Source organism: Beta vulgaris, chromosome 3 (assembly GCF_026745355.1).
Source record: "Beta vulgaris subsp. vulgaris cultivar EL10 chromosome 3, EL10.2, whole genome shotgun sequence".
In the NCBI taxonomy this organism is placed as follows: domain Eukaryota; kingdom Viridiplantae; phylum Streptophyta; class Magnoliopsida; order Caryophyllales; family Amaranthaceae; genus Beta; species Beta vulgaris.
In genome coordinates, this window is record NC_079204.1 from 33,301,273 (window position 1) to 33,325,597 (window position 24,325).

The following is a 24,325-nucleotide window of genomic DNA, read 5'->3' on the forward strand; positions in this document are numbered from 1 at the left end:
AGTCATGTATGGACCTCCGTAATTTGATGTCAATCATGTTATAATGGACGTGAGAAAGAAACAAATAACGAATGCAAAAACAATAAAAACAGACAACATAATTACGTAGTTCATCAATTTGACTATATCCATGGCAGAGTGAGAGAGAATATTTTATTGATGATGATGTGAGGGAAAACAGAGTTACAGATGTTATATATGCTATCTTAGTCGAATAAACGACATTAGGTTAAATAGTAATTTAACCCGGCTAATAACTCTTAACTTAAACACGCATCGAAGAGTTCTCGCAAAAGCGCGAGTTGCGGTAATCTCTCGGCGATTTTGGCCGCGAGTCGTGCTGCAATCCGCGAGTCGCCATATCTTAGATAGCTCTACTATAACGATTCAAGGCATATTTTCACAAATCTCCACCTTGACTTGAATCCTCTCACCATAAAACCCGAAAACAGATGCATTGATCACATCGCCCAAAATCTCCCTTCAACCAGATTTGTCCCAAAAGTGTAACACCCCACAATTTTTGTACCTATTTATATGCTTATTATTTGTATATTAAATATTTTATGAAAGTAAATTAAATTATTTCTTTTATGAAAATATTAATTTTTCTCACTTTGGCTTTAGTTCAAGAGTGGTCAACTAAGTTTTATATTTCTAAAAGAGGTTATCATATAAGTATACACCTCTAGATTTAGAAAATAAAAGGAAAACAAATAGAAAAGAGAGAAAAAAAAAAGGAAAAAGGAGTTTAAAACCAAAAGAAAGAAAAAGAAAAAGAAAAAAAAAAGAAGAACAAAGGCTACGGGATTGTAATTCCCAGCCAAAACAAAACAAAAGAAAGGTTTCTTTCTTTTGGTTCACTTCATCTTCTACCCTATTCATTCTTCTCCTATTTCTTGATTCAATACCATAAATTCACAAACTTTGTTGAACGTTTATCACACATCAATCTTCCTTCCTCTACCTTCAACAATACTTGATTTTGTGGGTATTTCAAAGAGTGAAAATTTGGGTTTCAAATTGGACGTTTTTGGGGGCGAAAATCTGATTAAAAAAAAAAAGTGATTTTCGGTTCTTTTTCTTGAGTAATTTCATCTCTCTATTCAAGTAAGTTCTAATCCTAAGTTTAATTTTCAGTTTTGTTAAAGTTTCAAAGTTTGGGTATATTGTTAAATTAGGGTTCATGACAAAATCGAATTGGGGGAAATTCCTACTATGTGAAATTTGTATAATTGGTTTAATATTTCATGTTTAATTCGACTTAGTTAATGTATTTTCGAGTTGGGTTTGCGAAATTATTGTTTCTAAAGTATATTCTAAAATATGTGATATGTGGGATTGTTGTTAATTGCCTAGTTCAAATTATAAGTCATTATTACAGTTGTTGAGCAGAAATTTTGGAAGGTTGTTGGTGTAATCGTGTTAATTGTTGTTGTGGTTGCAATTGTTGTTGTGTTTTGCTCGCTGCTGTTGTTTGGGCGAATTTTCTCATTGATACAGTAAGTTTTAGGCCTTGGTTCTTTCATGAAAGTTGTAGAGCTCGAAAAGCTAATGAATTTAGACACAAGAATTACGTGATTCGGAGTTGTATACTAGAAGTTATGATTGCTGCAAGTTCATGCTGTTTTGGTAGTCTTGTATGCGGGTAGTACCGTATGCGTGTAAGGGTAGGTAATGGAGGTTAATAACAGTGATAAAATATTCTATAAATTATTAGTGTGTATTATGCTTTAACATGTAGAAGTAGTAGTGATCGAATTATGATAGTGGTTTGATAATTGCTTATTAAGTATATTGTTTATATGATGGTATAAGTAGTTTTGTCTTGGATTGAGTTGAGTCAACTCTAGGTATATGATTAAATGACTTATACTATATATATATTATTGTATTGTAGATCACGGGTTGGTAGAGGAACCCTTTTGACTTGTAATTGAGATTGGTTGATAGTGGTTTGCTAATAAGGTAAGATTTCATACTAAGCTTGTACAATTTATTACAGAAAGTATTTCATATTGATTTGTGATTTATATTGGGTTTGGAATCGTTTTTGCGATGCTATTTATGGAGCATTTAAATTGTTTTGACTATGTTTTTATATCAAAATAATTTATGAGATGATTTAAGATATTATTAAAAGGAGGAAGTTCCTCATGAGACAAGTTTGAGTTTGTTAAAAGGAGGAAGTTCCTCGTGAGACAAGTTTGAGATTATTAAAAGAGGAAGTTCCTCTATGTTACCAAGTTGAGATTTTGAAAGGAGGAAGTTCCTCACCCTTACGAGGTTTATAGAGTTTATTGTGGGGTTCCGGTAAGCGGTATTCTCCGAGTTTGGAAGTATGTTAGTTAACAGTGTCTCAACAATATATTTTAGTAGTTGGGAGTATGTTGATCAATACTCTTGCCATTTGTCTTCCTTCTTGGTACGTTATCAAGTTAGGGGTATGCATACTAGGGACTTTGGTGTTTACCTTATCTAGTGAGCCTAGCTAGCTCATTGGATTTTTATTACTTCCTACTCACAGATTTCAAAGGAGTTATATTTGAAAGTTTTACAAAATGTTTAGAAAGAAAGTAAAGTGGATTTGAATTATTGAAGATTGTCTATTATATTCAAGTTAGAATGTTGTATAATTGAAATGATTTTGTGGAATACTATGTATGTATTTCACCTGCACATTGGATAGTTCAAAGGTATTATTGGTATGAAATCTTGCTCAGCCTTTTGGCTGATATTACATGTCTTCAATGTGCAGGGCTTGATGGTGACTAGCTTATATTGGGGTGAGAGCGTTGATTTCACCTAGATGTAGATTTATTAAAGTTAAGACTTCCGCTGCAATAGTTTAGAATTATGGTTTGTTATAGGAGTGTATTAATTAATTACATTTCCTTTTAGTTGTAATAGTTAATAATTAATTTATGTATTAGTAGTAGTACCTTTCGCCTTGCTGTTATTAAATGTTTAATAACTGCGGCATAACAGCTCTTGAATTGTCCATGCTTTGTACTATAATATGTTTTCTAAATAAAGTGGAAATTCAGGGTTGTTACAGTTGGTATCAGAGCCAACGATTCGAGATTGTGGCTAGAGTCTATAGTTAGTTGAGCTTAGAGTGGTCTATAGTATTTACCACCAATTTCGTGCAAAGGTGTAGGGCTTTAGGTTAGTCTTAGAGGTTAACCTTGAGTTGTCTAGGACTGAGACCTAGAGTTGTGACCATCGATTTAGAACCTATCGGGATCTTCAAATTCCTTTGGTTATTTTGAAATTATGTTTTAGGAGAAAGTACCTCTCCTTACGTGGATTGTTCATCACCATTAAGACCATCAGCGGCCGGGGTGCGTGTTAATGATGAAGAACACTGTACGAAAATTTTAATCATTGTTTTAATTGGAAGTTGGATCCATCCCTATCTCGAAGTAGATTTTTGTGACTTAGTAGGTTGTTCTTATAGTTGTAACATTGAGATTGTGACCTTAAGTAAGACTAAATAAATAAAAGTATTAAAATTTGAAAAGCCGAGGTAAGTTTGAGATTTGGGAAGTAAGGGATTGCATGTAGTTGTTGTGTATAGTAGTTGTTGTTGATCCCTCTTATGTGGATGTTTGACTTGATAAAGTTAATGAGTTTGGTTGAGTTCCATGTTTGACTCAAGTTAAGTTGTGCTTGCTTCCATGTTTGGAATGATTGGCTAGTAAAGTATATTCTTGTTTGGGTTGTGCTTTTAAGTTGGTGCATAGCCGAAAGTTTGTAATAAACTCATGTTTGAGTCGCATAATGCAAATTTAGTTCCATTTGTGTACAGGAACTCTGAGGTTCATTCCGTCTTGATGTTAATTTCTATTGTCACTATTTCATTTAAGTATCTAGCTCGCCGGTTTTTATGTTTGCATTAGGACGAACTGTTATAGTAGATAGGGATGAGCCTTATTCCATTCAAAGTGACACTCCTTTTTCTTTTTATTTTGCTCTTGTGTGTCTTATGGTGTTAGACCCACCCACCTCCCGTACTTTGTCCATCTTTTAGCCTTGAGAATGTTATTCTCGGATTGCAAACTGATTGAGTTACGTGATGGCATGCACGAATTGTAGTTGGTGTGAATTGTTACTTGAAAACCTTATAGGAAAAGGTTTGATTATGTCTCGGATATACTAGTCTTGTTGACTAAGTGCTATGAATTGACTTGTTAGTGTATGATTGTGTGTTGAGGCTATAACAAGAGTTGAAACTCGAGTTATTAACTCTCTTGGTCATGCCTATAGACCTTATTTACGTGAGTTTAAAGTAGTCTAGCGAGTCATGAGATGACTATCACTGTAAGTTGTCATGTTTTGTTGACTTTCATGAGTATTCGTGGTGAAGTGGATAGCTAAAGTAAAACATAACTAATCCAAGTGGGTCGATTTCTCGTAGCATACCCGTGACTAGTCAAAGTCAGCTCACAACATGTTAAGGGTCAACCGTAAAGTATTACTGTTTATTTGCGTGTCAATGAGTCGGTTTGAAATTATTATAGAACAACTAGTAACTATCATGTACCTAGTAAGGCTATGGAGTGGTGACATATGTAAGGCATAATGTCAACTCGAGTCATGTCGATGGTGGAATGCGTAGTTCCCCGTTATGTGATTTGTTTAGTAGTGATCAAGGTCTAATAACACTAAAATGGTTAGCGAGCCTAATGTAGAATGGTTTAACGAAAAAGTCTCTTCTCATGGAGTTTAATGTTAGGAGTATAAGTTGAAGTAATCTAAGTCTTTGGTTTAAAGTCATTGCAAACTTCTTGATTGGTAGTCACTAACCTTAATGACAAGCTACAAGTCCGCAATTCCTTGCACTTGTCTAATGAAATGATTGAGTTGTGGATTATAGTTGTACCATGTTAATTGGTTGAGAATCTTGAGATAGCTTGGTTATAACTTATAAAAACTCTCCTTTGTGTCCCCCTGGGGCGTTAGACGCCACTTAAAGTTGAACAAATCTTTAATGACCTAGAGGCTATTAGGAATGGTTAAATGTGCTCAAACTCAATTTACTTAAGTCTTGTCCGAAGAATGAGACTAAGTTATTATAGTGGTTAAAGTGTTTAATCAATTAATTTGATTTAAGTTTTATGTGAGTAAGGGTTAAATGTATCATGTGGCAAGTCCATGACTAGTTGTTTGAGTCGAAATTAATGAATTTAATAGAAACTACGGAAGTATACTGACATATCTATTTCATGAACCTTGAAAAGTGAGTTAAAGTCAACTCTTGATTGCTATGTTTGGAGTGTTGAGTATCGGTATACAAGGGTAATATCACTATTATTGTTGATGGAGTCGTTAGTTTATGTGATTCACGTATCCTTGCATGACTTGAACTTTTATTTCTGAATTATAGTGTGTAACGGTTTATGATGTGTTATGAATGTGTGTTATTTGAGACATGGTATAAAAAGGAGTTTTGTATAAATAAACTTAGTTTCATATAAATAGAGCATATCATTTTCTGTAGTATCTTAGTAGCTCGATTTGGCCTGTTTGGTCAACGAGTAAGTTACCCTACCAAAGATACGTGAGATGTTCAATTTTTGTTTGTAGCGTGTGAAAGTGTTTAGAACGTTTCAATTAAGGTTGTGGATTCATTCTCGAATCGATCTAGAAATGGTTTTTCTACAATGATTTGAGTGAATTTTGGAAAAGTTAAGAACACGTTTTTGAAAAAGTTTTGAAAGGGCGCAAGGCTCCCACAGATTGTGAGCCTTGAAGGTCTTTCAATGAAGCTTTCTACCGCTCTTAAATGTGTTTTGAGTGATATCAAGTAATAGGAGACTTGGTGTCTAGTAAAGAATATTTAAATCGTGTTATGTGCTTTAAACTTGTCTGAGTTTCGACCCAACTAAAGTGGATAGTAGATGGCGACCCCATGGTGGAGGTTTCAAGCCTCCACGCCCCACTGTCATGACTATGAGTCAAACCAATGCCAGAGATTTTAAAGTCCTCCTTTGTTGTCAGGATTATGTTCAACCCCATTATCAGAGGTTTCAAGCCTCAATACCTCAGTATCGGATATATATGTCTTATTATCTGGATTGATTGATCCCCGTCAAGAAATTGTTTTAAAGCGATAGAGCTTAGCATGTTGTTACTTCGGGTCTAGAAGAATGTTGTGACAATAAGAATGATTAACAAAGTTTTTGCAAAACAAGAGTTCTATATTAGGGTCATTTATTATTGGATTACCATTAAAGAATCGTTTTGAAAGACTGAAATTTGGTTGTATCCATATTCACACGTAAGGTTATTTAAGTACTCTTTGGATGTAAATGCTTGGTGTGCTTTGATGTGATTTTCGTGGTGTCATTGATTACGTGATAGTCATAAAATACAAAACATGTGCTATGAATGTTTATGGGTTAAGACTCTACCCAATGTTGATGCGACCATCAAAGTTTCTTGTTTTGCCATTTGTGGTGTACGGTGGTGATTGTGAGTGTTATAATAACTTCAAGTTGAAGTTCTAGTTGTCGACTTGTGAATTATTTTATGTTTTTTTTTTTGGGCGAGTACGCCCAACCATGTAATGATGAGTTCATATTGTATGAGTCTTTACTTATATTATTTTTAGAAGAGAAATAGTACTCTTGATTCAGATTATTTGTTGCTCCGCGAAAGCGTTGAGTATTGGATTTGGAAATGCTTTTACGTATTGTGATTGTAACAGGTTTAGAACACCTTTTCTCATTTCGAGTTGTCCATTTTACAAAGGAAACTCTGCCGAATTTTCCAGAAAATCCTATGTTATTATTTAAAGAACTTGTGAACAATAGTGTAGTTATGAATTGAATTTCACACTCTACGACATAGTCCAACGAGTGTGACGGTAGTGGCTCGGTTTAGCTTGACTTAGATTATTTTCCGTTGTGTCTAAGTTTATCGGTCTATATGTGATCCTTGAAAGGATAGTTGATTGTGTATGTAATGAATCCATGTTTCTTAGTTACGACATCGTATTAGTAACTCTTCACAAGGTGATAGTTGGAGTTCTAGTGGAGACTCTAGGCCAATAGATCCGTAAGACCCGTAGGATTGAGAAATAGATAGTAAACTTTTTGGACACACCACAATACTAAGGAACTACTCGTAAGACCAAGGATGTCATGTGTTTTATGTGTCCCCATCTCTTGTTCATGTTATTGTTAGTTACGAGGGCGTAACACCTTTTTTTAAGGGGGGTAGAGTTCATACTAATTCTTGCATGTTATTATTGATGGTTTCTATATTAATAAGTGTTGTTATGTCCATTTGAGTTTATCTATGAATATGTGAAGTGCTAGTTAAGATTTTATACATCAAGTGATAGTAGTTGACTAAAGTACAGAGTCAAGGAGTTGTTTTGCAAAAAGAGAATAAGTTTGGTTTTTGAGTGTTATTCTAAGTTTCGGGGCGAAACTTATTTTAAGGGGATAGATTGTCACCCCACAATTTTTGTACCTATTTATATGCTTATTATTTGTATATTAAATATTTTATGAAAGTAAATTAAATTATTTCTTATGAAAATATTAATTTTTCTCACTTTGGCTTTAGTTCAAGAGTGGTCAACTAAGTTTTATATTTCTAAAAGAGGTTATCATATAAGTATACACCTCTAGATTTAGAAAATAAAAGGAAAACAAATAGAAAAGAGAGAAAAAAAAAAAGGAAAAAGGAGTTTAAAACCAAAAAGAAAGAAAAAGAAAAAGAAAAAAAAAAAGAAGAACAAAGGCTACGGGATTGTAATTCCCAGCCAAAACAAAACAAAAGAAAGGTTTCTTTCTTTTGGTTCACTTCATCTTCTACCCTATTCATTCTTCTCCTATTTCTTGATTCAATACCATAAATTCACAAACTTTGTTGAACGTTTATCACACATCAATCTTCTTCCTCTACCTTCAACAATACTTGATTTTGTGGGTATTTCAAAGAGTGAAAATTTGGGTTTCAAATTGGACGTTTTTGGGGCGAAAATCTGATTAAAAAAAAAGTGATTTTCGGTTCTTTTTCTTGAGTAATTTCATCACTCTATTCAAGTAAGTTCTAATCCTAAGTTTAATTTTCAGTTTTGTTAAAGTTTCAAAGTTTGGGTATATTGTTAAATTAGGGTTCATGACAAAATCGAATTGGGGGAAATTCCTACTATGTGAAATTTGTATAATTGGTTTATATTTCATGTTTAATTCGACTTAGTTAATGTATTTTCGAGTTGGGTTTGCGAAATTATTGTTTCTAAAGTATATTCTAAAATATGTGATATGTGGGATTGTTGTTAATTGCCTAGTTCAAATTATAAGTCATTATTACAGTTGTTGAGCAGAAATTTTGGAAGGTTGTTGGAATCGTTAATTGTTGTTGTGGTTGCAATTGTTGTTGTGTTTTGCTCGCTGCTGTTGTTTGGGCGAATTTTTCATTGATACAGTAAGTTTTAGGCCTTGGTTCTTTCATGAAAGTTGTAGAGCTCGAAAAGCTAATGAATTTAGACACAAGAATTACGTGATTCGGAGTTGTATACTAGAAGTTATGATTGCTGCAAGTTCATGCTGTTTTGGTAGTCTTGTATGCGGGTAGTACCGTATGCGTGTAAGGGTAGGTAATGGAGGTTAATAACAGTGATAAAATATTCTATAAATTATTAGTGTGGTATTATGCTTTAACATGTAGAAGTAGTAGTGATCGAATTATGATAGTGGTTTGATAATTGCTTATTAAGTATATTGTTTATATGATGGTATAAGTAGTTTTGTCTTGGATTGAGTTGAGTCAACTCTAGGTATATGATTAAATGACTTAACTATATATATATTATTGTATTGTAGATCACGGGTTGTAGAGGAACCCTTTTGACTTGTAATTGAGATTGGTTGATAGTGGTTTGCTAATAAGGTAAGATTTCATACTAAGCTTGTACAATTATTACAGAAGTATTTCATATTGATTTGTGATTTATATTGGGTTTGGAATCGTTTTTGCGATGCTATTTATGGAGCATTTAAATTGTTTTGACTATGTTTTTATATCAAAATAATTTATGAGATGATTTAAGATATTATTAAAAGGAGGAAGTTCCTCATGAGACAAGTTTGAGTTTGTTAAAAGGAGGAAGTTCCTCGTGAGACAAGTTTGAGATTATTAAAAGGAGGAAGTTCCTCTATGTTACCAAGTTGAGATTTTGAAAGGAGGAAGTTCCTCACCCTTACGAGGGTTTATAGAGTTTATTGTGGGGTTGCCGGTAAGCGGTATTCTCCGAGTTTGGAAGTATGTGTTAGTTAACAGTGTCTCAACAATATATTTTAGTAGTTGGGAGTATGTTGATCAATACTCTTGCCATTTGTCTTCCTTCTTGGTACGTTATCAAGTTAGGGGTATGCATACTAGGGACTTTGGTGTTTACCTTATCTAGTGAGCCTAGCTAGCTCATTGGATTTTTATTACTTCCTACTCACAGATTTCAAAGGAGTTATATTTGAAAGTTTTACAAAATGGTTTAGAAAGAAAGTAAAGTGGATTTGAATTATTGAAGATTGTCTATTATATTCAAGTTAGAATGTTGTATAATTGAAATGATTTTGTGGAATACTATGTATGTATTTCACCTGCACATTGGATAGTTCAAAGGTATTATTGGTATGAAATCTTGCTCAGCCTTTTGGCTGATATTACATGTCTTCAATGTGCAGGGCTTGATGGTGACTAGCTTATATTGGGGTGAGAGCGTTGATTTCACCTAGATGTAGATTTATTAAAGTTAAGACTTCCGCTGCAATAGTTTAGAATTATGGTTTGTTATAGGAGTGTATTAATTAATTACATTTCCTTTTAGTTGAATAGTTAATAATTAATTTATGTATTAGTAGTAGTACCTTTCGCCTTGCTGTTATTAAATGTTTAATAACTGCGGCATAACAGCTCTTGAATTGTCCATGCTTTGTACTATAATATATTTTCTAAATAAAGTGGAAATTCAGGGTTGTTACAAAAAGACAACCAGATCAGGACCAATTGTAGTCTTTATTGAAGGAGTAAACAGTCTAATCTCCTTCAAAATATGAGTATACAACTGCTGGCCTTGGTTGTCTAAATGCAGGTTATGACCTTACATTCACTTCAGTGTGAGGAACAAACTGCAACTTTAAACATGAATTAGTTATCTGATAACAGGACATGAAATTTGTTTGCTTAAAACATGATAAAACTATATTAACTTACAATTGCTATTCTCTAATGTCCATTAGGGTAAGTATATACATCTACTCCCCTATTATGCATTGGTGTGGTTGTTTGTTCCGTTGTGGTTGTTGCTTGGTCACTGGTAGTTGAAGGACCATGGTTCTCAGACCTCACATTTTTACACCCTCTCTTGTTGTGTCCTTGGATGCCATAAGAACTACAAGTCATTGCAGTCCCAACATTCTTCAACTTACCTGATTTGGTCACTTCTCCAGCTTGAAGTCTCCTTTTAGTTTTTTTGTCTATGGTGCACTTTTGGTGGAAGCACTAAGGAGTCAGATTGTGGCCACTCTTGAGGACCATTCAGTGGCTCCAACAAAAACTCATAGGCTTTCATGTAGATTTCTTTTTTGAAAAAATTAGCAACATATTGTTCTGGTTCATCAACTTTGTTCCATATGGCCACCACTGCATGCTTGCAAGGTATTCCACTAATTTGCCATGCATTGCAGCTATAAGTTCTCTCTGACAAATTAACAACATACTTAGTTTGAGTGGCTCCTTCTCTTACTCCATAACAGAAGCCACCATCCCAAAAAGCATTCCACCCTCTAGCCTAAATCTTGTGCTTCTCTAGTAGTTGTTGAACTCTAAGGCACAAAAATAGTTCTTTCTTCCCAATTTCATCTCTTTTTTTATGTAATCTTTCCATCAAACCCTCTCTAATATCTTCAAACATTGTAATGATTGGCTTATGCCTGCTGTAGATGATGTAAGCATTGAAAACTTCTGACATGTTTTTGTCAACAATATTACAACATGACATGGAACTATAGAACGCTCTACAACACTTTCTATAGTTTTTATTTAGTAGATCTTCTGTTGCAGCAGCAGAAATTAGCCTCATCACTTCCATTTGAGCATTGAAGTTATTCTCAGTTGTGGATTTGGCAATAATCCAAAATTGCTTCCTGTACTCCATACCACCACCAAAAAAACAGTTCTGAAGTTTGTGTACACATGTCTGGCACAAACTCCTTTTTCAACTTCTGGAAATACTTATCTCACATCAGCTAATGATCCCTTTTATTAATATGACATGAATGTGTACCCTGCACCTGAATTGATCCTTAAATCTATTGCCAACAAATTCAAAAACCAACTCCAACTGTCAGTGCTTTCCATCTCCACCACTGCCCAAGCTATGGGGAAAAATTGGTTGTTCCCAACCCTGCCAACCGCAACTAGTAGCTTCCCCCCAAATGGACCCTTAAGAAAACAACCATCAAGTGAGATAAATGGCCTACAACCTACCATAAACCCTCTTCTCAATTCTTCAAAGCAGAAGTAAGCCCTCTCAAACACATTCGCATTCATCTGAAGCTTCACAGTATTGTTTCAATTACTCATAAGGATCTCAGCTTCATACCTTGGGAATAGTGAATACTGCTCCTTGTATTCACCAACTATTAAAGCTTGTCTCTTCAACCTTGCTCTGCATGCCATGAAGTTGCTAATCTTCACACCCCGCTCAAGCCAAATTGTCTGAATTATGTCTTGCAAGTTAATGTAAGGGTTCACCTTAAACTTAGTATGATAGTTTACGGCTATCCAACTTGGTGTCATCCTCTTCAGTTTTGGAGTTCTCCCACAAGTGTGTTCAGGAGTATGTGTTTTCACCATGAAATTCCTCCTCCCTCTTTCCCAAGATGCCCAAATTTTCCAAGGGCAACCTTTGTTCTTATTAATGCAGTGTGCACCAACCCTCTGACTGTCATTTCTATTCATAGGGATGTCCCTCCCAACTTAAATGGAGTAGTCAATAAGGGCTTTCCTAAAAGTCTTAACATTATCAAATGACTGTCCGACATAAAACTTGGACTTGCTACAGTTTCCTTCGACCAATAGCATGTTCTTCACTTTCTTAGTTGGTTCTGGTGGCACTAGATACCCACAGTCATCCTCATCTGATTCACTGGGGCTTTCTAAATCACTCCCATCTTCATCAAACGTACTTTCAATATTAATGCTTTTACCCTTGGTTTGAGCTACCCTTTTCAACATCAACAAACTCCTTATCATATGATAAGTGCTTCTTTTTTTCCTCCCTCACCCTATCCCTAGCATTCACTACCTCAACATCATCTTCATCAGTACCTTCTGTGTCATAGTCTATTTCTGGTTGGTTTTCATTTGTTGAAGGAATAGTCACTAGTAGAATAAATGCTTATTGATGCGGTCATTAAGTGGCCTATTGCGGTGGTTTTGGCCGCTAAGCAATTAAGGGGGCAGCAATAGGTAATTAATATATTGTTGCGGTTTTTAACCACAGTAATATTTTAACATATTGCTGCGATTTCTAGGGAAAATCGTAGCAATATATTTATTTTATATTAGCAAAATTCAGTATATTGTTGCGATTTCTAGAGCAAACCGCGGCAATATACTCTAATATGAATCTCATTAATATATAAATAAAAATAACTAGTTACATAAATAATACAAAAGATCAAAAAGTAAAATAAAAAAGCAAAATTAAAAAACAGCCCTTACAATTAAAATACTAAATGACTAATTACAAAAAAAAATATAATAAGCACAAAAAATATATTTAAAAAAAAAGAAACTGAAAATAAAAAAAAATCCTAAAACAAAAATCTACAAACATATCTAAAAATACGAAAAAAAGGAAAACAAAAAACGGAAACGAAAAAAAAAAAAAAAACAGATCTCGTTCATTGGAGGCCGAAAATGTCAGTGGTGAGGACCAAAGAGAAAAACGAAAAAAAAAAACAGATCTCGTTCGCCATGGTGAGGACGGAAGAGAGGGAGAAAACCACCAGATCTTGTTCGTCATTCATCCTCGCCAACAATTCTCCTTTCATCTCTCAATGAAGCGCCATGGTTTCTACTGGTGAGAAAACAAGGAGAAGAAGAAGAAAAGAAGAATGATGAACGACAATGGAAAACCAGATCTCGTTCGCCATGGTGAAGATGGCGTCAGATCTCGAAGATGCCGGTCTATTCTCGAAGAGGCGCTTCAAATCGCTTGCATCAAACCCATTGTTCAGATTCGAAGAGGCGCTTCAAAAGACGAAGGGAAGAAGATGAAAGGTCGAAGGTTGAGAGGAGGGTGTAGGGTGAATGACGAAGGATGAGAGTGAAGGGTAGAAGATGAAGAGTCAAAGGTTGAGAGGAGGGAGGTTAAGAGAATTAGTGAAGAGTGATAACTGAACGATTGAGAGGATGAGAGAATTATGAGGATAAAACAAACCCTAGTTGCGTTTGTTGCACGCCTTATATATATATATATTTTTAATTTTTTTTAATGATATTGTTCTAGTTGTTTCAAAAACCGCAGCAATATATTAAAATATTATTTTTTAAATATTATTTTAATATATTGCTGCGGTTTTTGACGAAAACCGCAGCAATATGTCTGGTAAAAAAGTCAACTTTTTAAATTTTTTTTCCTGTTGATACCATACTGCTGCGGTTTTTGGCCGAAACCGCAACAATATCTTTATTTTATATTTTACCTTTTCATTTTACGATATATATTGCTGCGTATGGGTAAAATCGCAGCAATACCACCGCAACAATAAGCAATTATTCTACTAGTGAGTCTACTGAAGTCAGTAGGTCAAGAAACGAATTGCTTTGGCTATTCAGGTCAAACCGAGCTTGGGTCTGGCTGCCTACATGAATGGGGTCTTCTACCTCACAGTCATGGTCAGTGTAGATATGAATCACTTTGTAGGTCATAAGTAATGATAAGAAAGGGTCCAATGTACTTTTATCATAACCAAGAAACCTAATACCATTGTTGAAGTCCTTCCCAGGGTCTGTATAATGAAGTTTCATTATGTTCTGATGACCTAAGCTGCTAATCAAGTCTTTCAAGTAAGACATACTCACACAGTCAGGTATGTCATCAAACATACTAACATCCCCCCATCGTACTCCATACCACATTCAGATGTCCATTTTCCACCATGATGCACAATCAAGCATTGTTTAAGTTCTGCAATAATAAAATAGCAAACAAAAAAAATTAAACTAAATGAGAATATGTGTACCAAAATCAGTCATTTTTTCACTAATTTCATGAAAAATTTACATCAATATAGTTGGCTCATCATGTAACAATATCAACCAACAAAGTACAACCAACTTTGTATAAGCAAAACAAGGTTGTCATAGCGGTGACAAATGCCAAAAACAAAAACCTAACTTCTGTCACATTCAACTCCTATATATGGCTATGACATCCATACTAATACAAATTAAAAATAGCTTAACATAGGCAGCTACCACCCCAAAAAAACCCATCTGCCTACCCATAACCTACAAAACCTCTCAATCCTCCTTGAAGAGCTAGGGAAAGCCATCAAAATAAGCTGTCATGTCTTTGTTGAGCCAAGCCATGAGGTCATACCCATTGTTATATATGATATCCTTCAGGGCCCAGACCTTAAAATCGCTATTTGTTCCAAAGTAAGGTTGTCCAAATGATAGCTGCATTAGCCTACACCATATCCTCCATTTCTTGCATGTGAGCTCCACATTGAGTTGAGCTTCCCAATTCAGCTTTGGGAAGATGTGGAAGCAGAGGATATTTTGCTCACAACATAAGGGGTGTGCGTCAGCTAGGGCATTCAATCCTATGCAAAATTTTAAAAAACCAACTAGTTTAAACAAATCCAACTTCAACAAATCCTACTTTCTATTTAAACAACTTTAAAATTGATTCTGTATTATTTTAATAGAGAAATTAAATCACTAAACATAATTAAAAAAATTGAAACCCTAATCCATAAAAGCTTCAACTGATATTTAACTTTCACTTACATAATTATCGAATATTGAAGTACAATTACACAATACTCACATGTTTAACACATAATCACACAGCAAAATTGCTTACTCATGCTTTTGATGATATCATGCAGAGCAAAACAACAGAAAAAACAAATCACCACTTTACAACAACAATAGTTTTCGAAAAAAATAAGGAATTTAAGGTAAAGTAGAAAAAGATATACCTTCTGGGAGGAGAAAGATTTGGAATTTTCTTTGCAGATGAGCATTCCCACGCCATTCTTGTCAAATAAATGAAAGTTTTGAGGGAGAAGGTTCTTTTCCACTTACAGAGAGAATATAATAAGTGTTGAAGTGGGCTGTCTTTGTCTTATATAGTACAACGAAAAGGTACTTTGGGCGCCAAAAAATGCCGCCCCTTCATTACCCCTTGCTAGATTCTTGTGCGTTGCATTATTTTAATTAAATATCATAAAGTTAGTGGGGTCGCATAGTTTTTTTAATATAAAATTGCAAGTTAACAGAAAAGTTAACGCAGCTGTACTTTGGGTGAGCAAACTGCAACTTTTGAAAGTTGGGTGAGCAAACTGCAACTTTATCAAAGTTCAGTACCCAAAAGTATACTTAACTCTTGAAAACCCTGTCAAGAGTCTTATTAATAGCAATGGTTAATCCCTGTAATTGTTGTGAAATCTGCATCAATCTTTGCTCATCTGGGTAAGGCTGAGTCTGAGTAATCTGGTTACATTGGTGGTTTACTGTATTCAAGTAATACAGAAATAAAATCCTTCTTTCTCGGAGTTGCATGGTATTCGCCATCAGAGTTTTCATTACATCAACGTACCTAGGTAAGTTCAGTCGTGAGTTCCAGAAGATTTGATTCATTTCCTCTATTACCACATTGCAGGAATGTTGTCTTATCTGTCGCTGGAAATCCATTTTCAAACAGACGTTCAAAGGAAGAAGAAGATGTGCAGAGCCCTTTTATAGATTTATATATATACAACTCTACTCTGAGTCGACTTTAACAAACTCTTACAAATTGTAGCTATTACAAGGGACAAGGGGACCACTTAGTAAGTTACGTGTCCTGACAAACACAAACTGAATTTCTTTTTCTTTAATACAGTACAAACTATCAATCATTTACAATTTTCTTATCTAAGCAACCTCCGACATAATTAAATGGTTAAAAGCTATTTTAAAAAAGAGTTCAACTATGACTTGAAACTTTTATACAAATAAATAAACCAAATTTTTGACTCCCTCCATCTCTTTAAGTTTGTAACATTTTCATTTTGGGTGTTACATTTTGTAAACCTAAGGGTACTTTTTTTTTTGAGTCGAATTATGTAAACTTTGGACAGGAAAAGATTGAGATTAAATTAAATTTTCTCTAGATGTGATGTAAAAGCCAACAAAGAAAATTATTCCCGGTCCGGATCGAAAATCAAAACTTCAAAAAATTCAGACCAAGCAACTGGTAATTTTTTCGATCTGGACCGAAAAATCAAACATTCAAAAAACTTGGGCCTCCAAAATCTCAGAATCGGGGTTGTCCACCTCCTCTTCTTCCTCCTCATCTCCACCATCTTCCTCTTCCTCCTCATCTCCACCATCTTCTTCTCCCTCTTCCTCTTGTTCCTGCTCTTGCACTTGCTCTTCAAACAAACGGGTCTTATATATTAAGATACGATACAGTTTGCTTGTATCATTACCCATAGCAATAACACCTTCAAGCAGATTGTAGTATTTCTCAGGATAAGTTAGGGTTCTTTTGCTATGAGGTAAGAAATCAAATACTTCAAAACTGTCCTTCTTTAAGTCATATTTTAGGATTGAATCTTAAGCAACTGAGCAATATAGGAACCTGTCATTGATCAGGTCAAATCGTGACCCTGAAGTGCGAGTCGAGTGGTGTTCTACTTGCCCTATTAAAGCTAAAAACTGATTGTTAGTCACCTCACTCTAGAGAGAATTCTTCATTGAATAAATTAATCTACAATTACCCCTTAAAATGAAAATAATGTAATCCTTTAGAGACTCAACGTAGCCAAACCACGCTAGTGTAGGATCGACAGGAGTACGAGGAAGCTAGGAAGGAGATTGAGGTGAAGGCATAGATCTGGTTTCTGAGGTAAATGGATTCCAAAGAGGTATTTCATCACAATAAGACCCAGAATCCCTTTCCCTCCTTATCAAACAAACGACACCATGAATTGAACCATCACAATAAAAATAATCCATATCAAAGGAGGCGCAGGGTTGTATTTAGGTCTGGGCGAGAGGGGCAGGTGCCCAGGGCCCCAAAATTCATAGCCCAGATAAGTAAAGGTAAAAGAGAGAATAAAAGGAAAAGCAGAAAAAAAAATGGAAAAGAAAAAATCACTACAAAACTGAAAATGCGGCCGAGAATTTAGCTTATTGCAAATTCAATTTCTTATTTAATTCTCCAACTTGTTTTCCAATTCAATGCCAAACGAACGCTCAAAAATTTTGGGTAATTTCTCTCCTTTTCTCTGTAATGTTAGTTCTTTATTCGTTTTTTTAGGTTTTGCAAATTATGAATTTTGTTACTTCATTTTTCGACCAAGAATTATTATAATTCCTTGAGAATTTCAGTGAAACACTGTATTTTTTCATAGTAACTAAGTATTACATATTAAATCAATTTAATTTTTCATTGTATTTTCTAATTATCATATTGTTTTCACGCATAGTTATAATAAATTTTTCTGAAAACTTGAATAAGTTTTGTGAAATCAGATTGTTGTTGATCAATTATAACGAACAATTGAGCTCGAAAATAGATTGCGCCGCAGAATTAGACAGATTAAGCCACAAAAATAAGTTTTTTATTTTCATGTCATGTTTTAGACCCTTAAAGGTTGTTAGTGCATATAAATTTCAATATTTCTTTAGTTTTTAGTGTTATACTCCCACTTGTACTTTCATTTAATATAAAATTTTGATATTTGTATATTGTAGAACTGCATAGTGAATCGGAGTAATAAAATGATAACTTTAGTTTTACCTCTATTGGTTTTTGTTTTGAATAAGTTCAGATTGGTTTATAATATTTTATTAAAAATAGTGCAAAGCAAATCAATTAGGGAGAACAGACCCTTAATCCATAATTTTTTTAATAAAATTTTGATATTATCTAATATAAATTTCAAAAATTTTGTTATCACTTTATTTTGGCCCAGGTTAAAATTTTCCGCTTTAGATCGTTATATATAATGGATGTTTGCAATTTTTTTGGGTTTTGCAAAATTGCAACTTTATATGTAATTTCTTTATTAATCATTTAATTGTGCATCTTTTCGATTTTTTTTTGATTTTTTTATTAACCTATTAAATAATCAAGTAGTTATATCCTTATTTTTATCACACTATAAAATGCAGATTTGATTATCTATATTTTTCAATAATAGTCATTTGCGCATTCCAAAAAAGATTACAAAATATTGATTGAGTTTAAAATACTAATTCTAATAATTATTTGAATATATCTACTTAACAAATACCGTGTAATTGGTATCAATAAGAACATTATCTGGTTCTCCACATTCAAGTTGACAACTCTTAAACTCGTCATTCTCTGCTCTCTCACAACTCCTCTCTCCCAAAAACTTACTTTGCTCATTTAGAGATCTTCAAACGTAAAACAAAATAGTTTTATTTTTGAAATGAAGTCTAACTAAGTATCTTAAAACAAAGAATTGGTGATAGTTAAATAATTTTTCACTCATATTAATCTTATCAAAAATTACTAAATTAGAATAACAAATGACAACAATGGATACCACTATTGCCTTTTTTGGCTATTAGAAGACTTTTATTGTGCGTTGATAACTTAGATAAAATTGTTCAACTTAATAAGAAAATAAATCATTGCAGGAAATGTTATTGGTATTTATTATACGTATGTTTTTATTAAATTATAAACATGTTGTTTATGAAAAATAGAACGTATGTGATTATTAGTCCAGGAGTTTTGGAAGTGTCAACACTTTGATAGTTTGTTGTCATCTCGTTATTTAAAGATACATCGTAATATATATTTGTTGCTGAGATAATTATAAAATAATGCTTATAATCTATATATAATATGCAAAATTATGTATAAAATAATATAAAAACACAATTGGTTTGCAAAATTTTGTTACCTCTTCATTCTCTTTCTTTAATTCTCTCGTCCCTTCATCTCCTCTGATACACCAAATCTCTCTATCTCTCTCACCTCTTCATTCTTTCTAATATATAAAAACATAGCTATTAATAATAAAGTAATAATTTTTTTGATGTAATATCAATAAAAAGTACATATAAATATTGCTAAATTAAATTTTCTCAAGATGTTATATAAAGCCAACAAAGAAAATTATTTCTGGTCCGGATCGAAAATCAAAACTTCAAAAAAATTCGGACCAAACAACTGGTAATTTTTTCGGTCTGTACTGAAAAAATAGACATTCAAAAAACTTGGACCTAATCAGGGCTCTCATATGTAGGTTCCCCTTAGGCCTCCAAAATCTCATAATCGGGGCTGAGGAGGCATATGGCTTAGGTAGATTATTTTCAAATTCGTTGGTGATTAAGTGTTGCGGTTCACCAACCAGAATAGTGTGGTTCAAGGAAGAAATTCGATAATCAATTTGAAAAATGAGATTTTGAGGACTTATGAAACTAGAACAAGCAGCATAAGACTTTGCAAATGAAGGTAGAGATATGAGCCAGTACCACTTTTTAGAAACTAGCTTCAATGCAGCCAACGTCCTTAGTGGGAGTCGAGCAAATATCATTATTATCAAATCATCCGATAAACACCAGTCATTACTAGGAATTGGGGAATTTTTGGCTATTTTAGACAATTTCATATCTTTTTTCATATTTTTATAAGTACTTTCCAGCAACTTGAATACCTTGTACTTGTACAACACCACGCCGCGTCGCCATTTCGCCAATTAAAGACCTGGTTAGTGACTTAGTGTTAGTGGTGACCTACTTGGCTGCTTTTTTTTTTTTTGAGCAGCATCCCATTTCTAGTTATCAAAAAGTTTTTTTGATTTATTTGTTTTTTAAATTTAATTTAATCCTTGTTTTTTAATCTCCAAATTTAATCATTTTTTCTCAATGTTAATTATATGTGTACGAAAATTAATTGTATATTGTACTCTCTCAATTTTTCTAGAGAGAGAAAAGTTCTCTCTAGGGTTTTCCTTTGGGAGGGTTTTGTTCTAGCCTATATCGCTATGTTTTTTCTTCAATCTTTTTGTCTTTTCTCTCCCTTTCTTTCATTCTTCTTTCTGATCTCAATTGTAAATTTTTGTGGGCACTTCTACTGGTGTTTTTAACCAGTGGTAAGCCCCAAAAACTTAATTTATTGCTTTCAATAAATAGAACTCATCTTTAAGATGATGTTTTCTCTAGTGTGTTCATTTTTTTTGTTCCATTATCTACTACAAAGAAAGGAAGATCGAGGTTTTCACAATTTCTATAAAAATCTAGACGACTACAGAAGCATATTCATGTAATATTCCACTGCTCTCTAGTTTCACCAAAATATCCAAGTTTCACCAAAATTTTACTAAGCCACGTTTAGAGTGATAGTGTGTGAATGAAATTCTGATTTTTGGTTGCAAAACAAAAAGGGAAAAAGAGAAAAGAAAGCCATGGTCAATTCCCCATTATTAATGTTGCCTTCTTCCTCACCCTTCCATGGCCATTTGGCACACATGCCATCACACTCTCTTCTTCTTCTTCAGTCAAAAATTCTGCCACCAATCCCTCTCCTTAGCTTCTTCAAGCTAACAATTCAGATTATTTACTCCAATTTCTCCCTCCCAACCACTGATTTTAGACTCCCAATTTCACTATAAATAGCCATGGAGATTCAACACCAAGAACACATCAACAACAACCTTCATCCTCTCTTCTCTCACTAACCAGAATTTCAGTCAATAAATTGCCGGAAAAAGGTGAATAAAGGAACCCAAAAAGAAAACCCCATATTCTCTCTCTCTCTCCTCTGTTTCGCCCCCCCACAACCAACCACCAGTCGCGCGACGTCGGTCTCGCGCCACGTTCAGTCCCGCCCCCACCTCGCGCGTCACTCACCGGAGATCCGCCGCGCCAACACTCGCACACTCTCTCTCCTCCTCGCTCTCTCTCTCTCTCTCTCGCCCCTCTTCTTCTTCGTGTGCTACAGTACCAGACTCACCACCGACAACCCGCGCGCGTCGAGCCATCGGAGACCACCGCCGGAGACCGTTGCAGCTGCTCGCCACCGCTCACCGAAGCCAGCGTCCGTTCCTCAGTCGAGATTGTCGTGCTCCCTGCTCCTAGTAGAAGAGGTGATGCTTCTTTTTTTAAAATTATGATTTCCTTAGCTTTCAATTCAAGCCCAAGTTCATTTCTCTTATTAGTTAATATTTAGTTTGGGCCTAGGAGAATACCCTTTGGAGTAAACTCAAGTGTTTATAAATCTAAATTTTATTATGTGTTGGGCTAAAAGATAGCTTGAACTTACTCTATGGACTTGTTATGGTTATTCATGGACTGATTTAGTTAGTTTCATTAAACCACCTAACTTATTTACTAAAACTATGTTTGGGCTATAATTCCTAATGACTAAGTTGCTTGAGTTAACTAAAACTAATTAAAACTAATTCGTTAAGCTTGTTATTTATAATTTTGTTTAAGTTATGAGTACTTCACTAATCCTTAAGTTTACTTATAATCACTAGTTACTTGACATATTAGTTTTAATGATTAAGTATTATGATAATAATGTTAATGGATCTATTATAACTTTAAACTTAGTTAATTTATTAATGGACGACTAATTAGTTATTAACTATGAACTAGAATAATGATATGTTTCCGAAAGGTTATATAATATGTAGTAATATAACTTTAATGTTTCGATAATTCTAAAAGTGTAACTGAACGAGTTATTTCACCTAGTTAGTGGTTAAAGAGACACCTTAATTAAAAAGTTATTAACGATTACGAAATAATGATCTTTAAGGAGACCTTTACGACGTTATAATGACCGCTATGACCTTAATAAGCGCTAACCAATATTTAGGCTTAAAAGCTAAATAACGAAACGTTCATTAATTGATATGAAATGGAAGTCGTTATAAAGAGTTCTAGTTCTGTTAGGATTCTATGTAAATTAGGAGTTTTATTTTAATTAAGTATTTAAGTGATAAAGGAATCCTATTATACTTAGGAGTCTAATTCCTTATCAAAGTCTAATTAGGAGTCATAATAGATGTGTGATTAGGAGTGATTATTTATCTTGATCCTTAAGATAAAGATAGATAAGATTAGATTTATCTTTTAAGCTTTACTAGTCATAATAGGTTTAGGAAATCTTGTACTATATAAGGGGATTTTCGGCCATCAATAATAATTTAGATGAGTTTGAGTTAATTATTGTTTCAGGAGAGAATCCACCATTGTTTCAAGAGTGAATCCAAAAACCCTAGTTGAACTGTGAGTCGAAATACACCTGAGTTCTTCATATCCAGTTACTAAGTAAATAAAAACAAATAAAAATACAAACTTTCATAAACAAAGCCACTAAACTACATCAAGAGCCCAAACCTTGTGAATTCTTCCCTAATGAATCACATCATTAATAAAACTATTCTTGAATAGATTAAGGAAGATAAAGGATATTACAATCCTTCCCCGGCTATCAAGGTTATTAAGCAGGAATTCAGGTAACGTCTGCTGCTAACACCCGCATCCCCCTTCGAATTGTGTTTTATGATCATGATTAATATTATGTTTTATATATGGATTGCGGGAAATGAAATGTTTTATGATGGTTATGATGATACGATGCTATGAAATGATGATGATGATGATGATGATGATGATGATGATGTTGTGATGAAATGAAAGAATATAATTGTTCATGATGATTATGATATGCTTAAAAGCAATGAAACATGATAAATTCAAGTGAAAGACGGTTCTTGGCAGTATTCTGTTATACTGGGTCGTGCACTTACCTTTCTTCCGGCCGGTTAACCACCTTCCATTTAGTGAGGTCTATTGTCCTCGGGTGGCACCGTGCATTTTGGGCAAATAACATCACCTTCCATTTACTGAGGGCTTTTGTCCTCGGGTGGCTGCCTTCCGTTTACGATGTTATTATGTTCTGGGGAGACGTCCCTTCGGTTGTACTAGCCAAGTTACCAAAGTAAAAGATATATGATAATGAACATGATAAAGAAGATAATGTAACCTGATATGATATGTTTGTGAAGTGGTTTTACTTATTCTCTTCTCCCTGTTTATAAATAAAATGATGTGAAATGAATTTACGATGTTAGAGTAGTATGTTAATGAGCCTCGGCTCACGACGTTTTGTTTTATGTTTTAGGTACCGATGGTGACAACTATGGAGTAGCTGTGAGGATTTAATTAATATCTAGATTATATAGACGCTCATGGTTTTAATTTAAGTTTATGTCAAAACTCTGATTAGTAACTAATTTCTATTAATCAAGACTAATGTTAGATCCATATTATGCTTCATGTTATAAAATGTTTAAGTTTATGATTTTAGGTCACCTTGTATTTCCCTTATGGAAAGTACGGCAGTGACGCACCGACTATCTAGATCCGCTGCTAATAATCGATTTATTAACTTAACAACGATGATTAGAGGTCGGGGCATTAAAGGTTGGTATCAGAGCAACGGTTCTCGATACCTCGAGTAAAATCTCAAAGGTTTTGCATAAGTTAGTGAATAAAATGGTAAAGTAATCTCGTAAAACGAGAGTCATCACCATAGGTTACAAGGTTTATATAATATGAATAATAAATGGTGTAGTTTATAAGCGTTAAAAAAAATGAAAACGAGGGTGAGTGTTAGGATCGGGGAAGGGAATATTTTTATATTATTTTTACGATGACGTTTATGCCTCGTTTAACATGTTATGCACATGGAATATGTGACGTTTTAGAACATGGCAACAAGTGAAAGTGGACCTACTAATGGAGGAACTCATGGGCCTGAAGTCACGCTTGAAGAAATGAGGGTAAGGCTAGATACCTTGCGAAGTGACCCTGTTTTCGAAGAAACGCCTGAAAATGCTAACGGAAATCAGGTGGATATAATGAAGCTGATGATGGAATTCTTACAAGGAAACCGACCAAGGGACAAGACGGAGCAGGAAGAATGCTCCAATATGTTCAAAAGATTTTATGCTCATAAGCCGCCTACTTATGATGGAAAACCTGACCCCACCGAGTTCGAGGAATGGTTGAATGGCATGGAGAA

The 24,325-nt window shown here is 34.2% G+C and overlaps 1 long non-coding RNA gene across 1 annotated transcript; it reads left to right on the forward strand.

The window, feature by feature from the left end:
• Nucleotides 1–448: 448 nt before the first annotated feature.
• Nucleotides 449–2,987, forward strand: LOC104901997 (uncharacterized). The gene is made up of 3 exons (XR_791300.4): nucleotides 449–1,110; nucleotides 1,901–1,968; nucleotides 2,759–2,987. It is a non-coding gene; the product is annotated as an uncharacterized LOC104901997 (long non-coding RNA).
• The last annotated feature ends 21,338 nt before the right edge of the window (nucleotides 2,988–24,325 follow it).